Raw genomic sequence first — 8261 nt, forward strand, 5'->3', positions numbered from 1 at the left:
GCCACATTCAGTAAACCAAGGAGAAGATAAGAACATCCTATACAGAATCGAGGAATTAAAAGGTTGTGATCATACTAAGTCCAAAGTTAAAATCCTTTCCCTCATAGACATTCCCTTTGCTTTCCAAGAATAGATTTAGTACTTGAAACAATTCAACGGGACAATCTATTTAATAAATGCTTCACTTAAGCTAAATCTAGATGACATTTCAAATTTTGGTGCATAGAACAAAGAAACTGGAAAATGGCTACTTACACAGTTTTGGTTAAATAGTGAATACTTTGAACTTAGACACCTAATTTATAATTAGGTTCCCACGTCCATATTTGCCCAAACCTATCGGAACTGAAACTAATTCATCTTAACAGTTAGCCACCAAACCAGTGCACAAATAACCTTCACCACATAACTAAGCAGTTTCAATACTTTAAACTAATCAAACAACCACGCAAACAGATACTGAGTACATTAATCACCTTAAAAAACATGAATCAGTACTAAAATTAAGGGAAAAAGAGATTAAGGAACTGAAACTAGGCATGTGCATTACAGTCGTACAAAGGCCTGAGTATTCAACATAGCCACACGAACTACATATGGGCACAAACCTGCTAACGAGATTAAGAATCATCTGAAACTGAATTAGGGCGTGAACAGGCAGATTCTATTAACTACCAGCCTAGAAATTGAACCATATTGAACATGAATGTCTAAGCATTTTAACTACTGAACCGAAACTAAGCTAACTAAAACAGGAATATGCATAAAGATGCTGAGCTAAGCTAAACTGGATATAAACCAACTGAGTATTTTAAATTATAAATATAAACCAACTGAGTATTTTAAATTATAAATATAAACCAAAACAGGGGCAGCGGGGTCGAATAGCAAAATAAAGCATAGAGAGCACCGATACAACTAAATATACTGATATCCGCCGAACCTATGTTCAAACATAAGAAAGATGTTCAGTAATGCACTATCTATAATGACAAAGAATATTCAAACAGCAGCAAATTCCAAACTTGTTGGCATATTGAAGGCACCATTTTAAGATACTATAACAAGCACTCAAAAAGACAACACACCACAGACAAACTAACATATTCACACACTGGACTCCTATTTAACAGGGGCATGATCCAGCTATTTAGCCACAGAGGGGAATATCAGAGAAAGAAGGAGAAAGCATAGCATGATAAGAATAAAAACAGCAGCAGTATGAAAATCAGGCAGAAGGTCTTAATCGAATATACCGCAAAATGACAGGTGATTCATCATATGAACTTGGACATCAAAGACCAATTTAGAAGGACGTATGCAAACTAGACTAGACTAGGTAGATCCCTCTATATTATTGAAGTTTAAACTGACTATGTTTTATGAATTATGAGTCGATATGGTACTCTGATTCAGTGAACAAAAATCAACATAGCATCCCCAGGCTACCTCAATACTAAATAAAACCTACAGACCACATCAATAGCAAATTTAACTTCATCTGATCCAAAGACATAACATCTCCCTAACTAATCAGTTTCACCCAGAAAAAAAACGTATGATTCGGGATTAATTCAAAGACATATAAGCAAACAGGGATGGATTTAAAGCAAATCAGTTAATCCTAACTCGAATATTGAAACTGCAACCACCCCGACCTGAACTCAACAAAACTAACCATGCTTTATACAACTAAAATGACTACGAACGAAAACTGGTATACAACTCAACAGAACAGCTCACAACGAATACTAAAATAATTTAAAGGGAAGGAAATTTACCTTCTCCGGGGGCAGCGACGTGAGGCAGGATCTTCGATTCTCTCGAACACTATCAACTCCGGGCTTGCAAGGCTCGGAATCACAACAAGCAAATGAAGCAAACGAACATAAATCGGGACCTAGTATTTGACTCGATTAAAACAAGATTATGATTTTGCTGAAGAAAAAAAAACTGATTTTTTTATGGAGATTTGAGGGGTTTCAAGAACTCGCTCTTAAGGGTTTTCCGATTCCAGAATCTTAATTTTTTCAGAAGGGGCTCTGTAAAAAAAAGCTACAAAATAGGGCGTTTTGGTCACTAGAAAACCTGGTTTTTCCAGAGGTTTTTTTTTTCGTTCTTTCTTTCGTTAAAAGAATAGGCTAATAAATTAAAACACGGATTATTCTAAAAATTGAGATAAGGGATATGGACTAGTCCAAAATTATCAGGAGTCAATCGGGCTTTAATTTGGAGTCCGGTAAGTCAAAATGCGGATCGAGTGCAAGAAATAGTTTGACTTCTAAATTTGAATAAGAGACCGATTTTGATCAACGATGTACTAAGGGTGCCAGAATATCACCTGGTACGAAAAAAATGTGTGATTGTAAAAAGACCCGGATAATAAAATTTATGTTGTTGCAATGACCGTGTGATAAAAATTTTAACAATAAATAAAGCTATCATTTTAAATGCGCGAAAATAAATGCGATGTGTATGCGGGAGTTGATAAAATGCCGAGAAATGCCAGTTTCAATGATACTAAATACCGTAACGAATAACTAGCGGTGATAACACTGCAAATAATGATAATAATAATAGTAATAATAATAATAGTATTAATAATCAATAACAATGATAACGATAAATGATGATGATAATACTGATGCCCCTAATAATGATTGTAGTGGTAATAATAATAATAATAATAATAATAATAATAATAATAATAATAATAATAATAATAATAATAATAATAATAATAATAATAATAATAATAATAATAATAATAACAATAATAATACTAATAGTAGTAGTAATAATAATAATAATAATAATAATAATAATAATAACAACAACAATAATGGATAACAAATATTGATGATTAATAACAAAGTAGCAATAATAATGATGATAATAATTAATAATAATACTAAAGATGGTAATTAATAATAATAAAAAATAATGATAATAATAAACAACAATTATTGATAATAAAAATAACAGTAAATGGTAATAAATTAATGATAATAATAATAAAAGAATAACAGTTATTGATGATAACAAAAGTGATAATTAATAATAATAATAATGACAGTAATAAAATGATATGATAATGATAATAATGCTAATAAAATAATAATAATAAATAACAATTGTCGATGAAAACAATGATCATAATAAAACAACGATGATAATGATGATTAATAATTAATAACAACATAACACTGATAATACTAATTAATAATAATAATGATAATGATGGTAATTGGGAATAACCAGAATAATAATAATTAATGACAATTAGTAATAATAATAATTTAAGAATAGTAACAATAATTAATAATAGTGATAATAATAATGATAATAATAATAATAATAATAATTATTATTATTATTATTATTATTATTATTATTATTATTATTATTATAATTGCAGTAGGATAATAAACGTGGGTGTTAATAAAAGACTTAATAATTATAGTAAGACTTAAATGCGTATTTTATCAATTTCTCGAAATACCAGAAGTGTAACTAGGTATTTCGGAGGAGAGGCGGGACAAAATTGAGTGTCAACAAAGACCAACTCAATGTAGTAACCCAAATAAAATTGGATTTTACTTTAAATCCGCGTCTTGGATTAGATAATTTGATCTTGATTTGGACTTGGTATTTCATGAACTTAGGAATTTATCCAGATTTAATATGGATTTTAAGTCCACAAAATTCTTATGTCTACAACGTTATTTAAGAATTAATAAATGAAGTACCCCTTACTATACTTGACTTTTCACGTTATTTAAGAATTAATAAAAATGAAGTACTCCCTTCGTCCATATTAACGTAGACATGTGTCATATTACTTAATATTTAATTCTCTTTTCATGTATAGACGTATGCACTTTAAATTTAATTATCCGACACATTTATTTCGTCCGTGCACTTTTACTTGTTCACTTTTGATTTTCGTGTTCTAGCTAAATATTTATTCTCTTCTCATATATAGACATATGTAATTCAATTTTAATTCTCCTACACAAATTTATTTTCTCCGTGCACTTTAATTTGTTCATTTTTTACTTTTCACATTCTTTGACAATTAATAAATCTCACGTGGATATATGTCATAGTACTGAATATTTATTCTCTTCTCATGTATACACGTGTGCACTTCTATTTTAACTCTCCGACACATATTTATTTTGTCCGTGCACTTTTACTTGTTCATTTTTTACTTTTCACGTTATTTAAGAATTAATAAATGAATTACTCCTTCCGTCCCATATTACTTGGCCACATTACTATATTTAACTTTTTACGTTCCTTAAAAATTAATAAAAATGAAGTACTTCCTTCGTCCATATTACTTGGCCACATTGTTAAAAATATATGTCTATTTTTCTATTCTATATTTATCTTCTTTTCTATTTTTATTATCTCCATTTTCCTTCTTTGTTAATACTTTAAATGTAAAGAGAGGACGAATAATAGCAATATAAATTTGCACCAAAAGTTATTTTAATGCTCCTACACATAACTTGTTCACTTTTGACTTTTCACGTTTTTTGAAAATTAATAAATCAATTATATATTTTATCATAATATCCATATTTATTGGTATATAGTCTCAATAGCATCAGAAAATGATTTGAAAATGAATAATTAATGTGAAGGGTAAAATAAGAAGAATAATTCTTTTTCCTTGATATGTTAATATCGACAAGTAAAAGTAAAGGGAGGGAGTGACATTTATCCCCGTTTTCCTTCATTGTCAATACTTTACTTATTTATTCTTCTTTGCGGTCTCTGATTATTGTTTCTTTACATTTATAAAATGTATTACTTTATATTTTCATTTCAGAGTTAAAATTTGGTGATTAATGATATAACATATATCTTTCTAATTTTGATTTCTTTGTAACAATTAATATAAAAAATTATAATATATTTTTTAATTAATTTAATAAAAATATTTTAATCCAATATATACAACAAAATGGTTTTTATGTTTGGATCTGAATAGTTACTTAATTGAAATAGATATCAATCTGTCGGTATACATATAAAATATTAAAGAATTTAAAATAAAAAATTTAGAATCAAAATATTATTTTTTCCTCATATTCTTACTAATTTTCTTTTACATTAATGAACAACTTTCATTGTCATGATAATGATAAAAAAGTCTTACTCTTTCCATCTCAAAGACTTTTAATTACAACTAAAGTGATGGTACATAAAATACATTTTGTATATATAATAACAATTAGAATGTTTTTAAAAGTTATTTTCAAAATACAAATCTTAAAGACTGACTAATTAAAGTGAATAGACATATTTGGCTTGTGCATCACACGGGCATATATTGCTAGTATATATATAAACAAGAAAAGAGTGCCGAAACTAAAATAATATGATTTTTTTTTTTTGGTCAAATCTTTTTTTTAGTCAACAATAGTTTTATTGACAGGGACCAACTTCTGTTTCTTTCATTAAGTGGTTACTTATGGAAAGCATATGCGTCCCAAAACACTAAGGTAAAATGTCACTATTTGTTTTCCTTTCTTCCCTTTCAGGGCATCTTTAGGTAAGATGGATGATGCTCTTAACTGAACTTTTCTTGTAATAATTACTTTAATGACTTTTATGGTCTAAAACAGAATGCCATCGATAAGATCGCATACGACTAGCAAAAATTTTAATTTCCAGTGAAAAGCTAGCAACATATGGAGTATGATTATTTAAATTTTATTTCTTATATATGTAGCATTTGTACTAAAATACCCTAAATTAAATTTTTTTATGATTAAAACATTTTAAGAACAGGTAGAAAATTCATAATGTGAGATAAAAAGTTATTTGACTTCTTGAATAATATAGCGGACATAAAATGTGGGAGACGAGTATATGATATATACTCCATTTGTTATATATATATATATATCTTTTTCTTTTATTTAAGCATTTGGTATCCGAAATTCGCTAACTTGGCTAATTCAGGGTTTAGGTTGTGGAAGCCCACCAAGGAGGCTAAGCATTTTCTAGTTGCATGTAGATTATGAAATTAATTTGAATAGCTTGTTGTGCCTTCGCCATCAAGCTCTTTTATCTGCTGTAAAGCAAAAATGCAAACAGTTTTCCATTTAGAAAACAGAGAATGATATTGTACCGTCTTAATTTACATCATCTAGTTAATTCAACTTGAGAACTTGAAAAGGAGATACTCTAGTTCCTTAGAGTTGAGAGTTGAGGCTTCACTAGAGTTGGTGAATTGTAAATTTTGTTTTTATCAGCTAACATTACGACCTAATTTTCTGCTTTTAAGATAAGGTTTGGTAACAACTACTCCAACAGCGAAATCATTACATAGATATAAAAACATATGTGAAAGGTGATGGTTAAACTGGCAATTGCACGTTAAATTGCGCCTTAAGCAAGCAGGTTGGTTGGAGGTACCAAGTAGAAGCTATTAACTTGGTCCGTAAAATTAGATTTGGTAATTGGTACCACTATGAAACAAAATTTCCAGCTTGTCGCCTCCCTCATCGAAGAGCTTATGACTTAGTGTTCGCGTGATAAAGGCTTTTCCCCGACAAATTATAACGAAATTGAGACTAATTAGCGAGCAACACCTTTGTTTTCACTGTCAATGACAAAAAATATTGGCTGATTCTGGTCTGTATATTATATTAGGGAAGATACAAGAATGCCGATCACTAAATTAAACTTTACGTTTCATTTGAGTTATAGGGATGTACGATATGTTACTTGCACCCGCTAAATCTAATTGCTAAGATGGTTTAATCACATTGTTTCACAGTTAGTGAGTAATCCACGGCAGAATTTCTTTTAAGGAAACACTAGTCACTGAAAAGGTTACTGGGGAAACAAAGTAAATACGAATTAAAAAATTTCTAGTGAATGTTTTAGAAGACAAAAAATAAGACTCATTTTGCAAAAATTAACACCATAAGCTATTCGTCCTGTCCGCTTTGAATAATAATATTTCAACATTTGCGAGTACTGAAGTTCAGTATTTCGAAAATTTGATAAATTTGAATATCACAAAAACTTGTTTGAAAATTTTACCAAGTGAAGTAATAATTTTTCTCACAATTTTTTACTTTTATTTCCAAGTGAGATTTATATACAAATATTTATATTCAACTCATATTTGAAAATAATACATATCAAAATGTTTATTTCCAAAGTATAAATTATGCATAGGGCACTGGAAAATGTGGTCGCCCGCCTGTCGATGGCGCCACAACACAGCATAACACCAGAAAGTTTCAAATCTCCGAATCCCCGTCACACATCACAACACAGCATAACGCCAAACACAGCATAACGCCAAACATAAGTGGAACCCGGCCCTCGAGCGAGGAGCACGGTGAACCATAAACACAGCATAACACCGGAATGTATCAAAAAGCGCACGACAACAGAACCGGCCCGGGAACCGACGAACGATATCATAGGGCACGAGCGGAGTAGTGAGGAATCATATGCATAAAATCATTATCATAAATCCAAAAGATAAGTAAAATAGTCATATTTGAAATCGGAACAATAATTACAACATTTTCTTCCCAAAGTTACCGAAATTACATAAAGGGCGTCGCGGGACCCACGGACGAGTATAGACCCGAACTGAGCCCGCCTATGAAAAACATACTCATTTTATATCATACAAACTCCTACGAAATTTCGAAGCAATCCGAGCTTTTCTGAGGAAGTTATGGGCGTTTGAACTTTTGGAATCGCTAAAGAACGAGCTTTGAAACCAAAAATCAACTTTCATGAAATCTTTACAAATTATAAACTCCGAGGATAAAAGGATCAATGTTATGGCATATGCGCCCAAGAATACCAAGGAAACAAATACGAATCATAGACAAGCTCGGATTTGCGAGAATAGAGTTTCCTAGAGGCTCGTATCATGGCCTACTTTAACTAAGGCATGCCAAAAGAAAGGTTACTTTACATACCTCGTACGCACTCCAAGCGAACCAATCTAAAGCTAATCCAAATCTACGCCTCGGGCTCCCCAAGGTCTACAAATACGCCAACGAATACCAAACATTAGCTAAGGGCACTTAAGCCATTCATTCCAACTATTCATTAAATTTTACAGAAAATTCGGCAGCATTTCCTCTATAAATAGGCCATCCCGAGAATTTAACTCGCTCAAAATCAACAACAACAACAACAACAACAACAACAACCAACCTAGCAACATCGATAATCAATTCGAAAGGCAAAATAACAATAGTAACTTT

The sequence above is a fragment of the Lycium barbarum genome, chromosome 12, assembly GCF_019175385.1.
Source record: "Lycium barbarum isolate Lr01 chromosome 12, ASM1917538v2, whole genome shotgun sequence".
NCBI lineage: Eukaryota > Viridiplantae > Streptophyta > Magnoliopsida > Solanales > Solanaceae > Lycium > Lycium barbarum.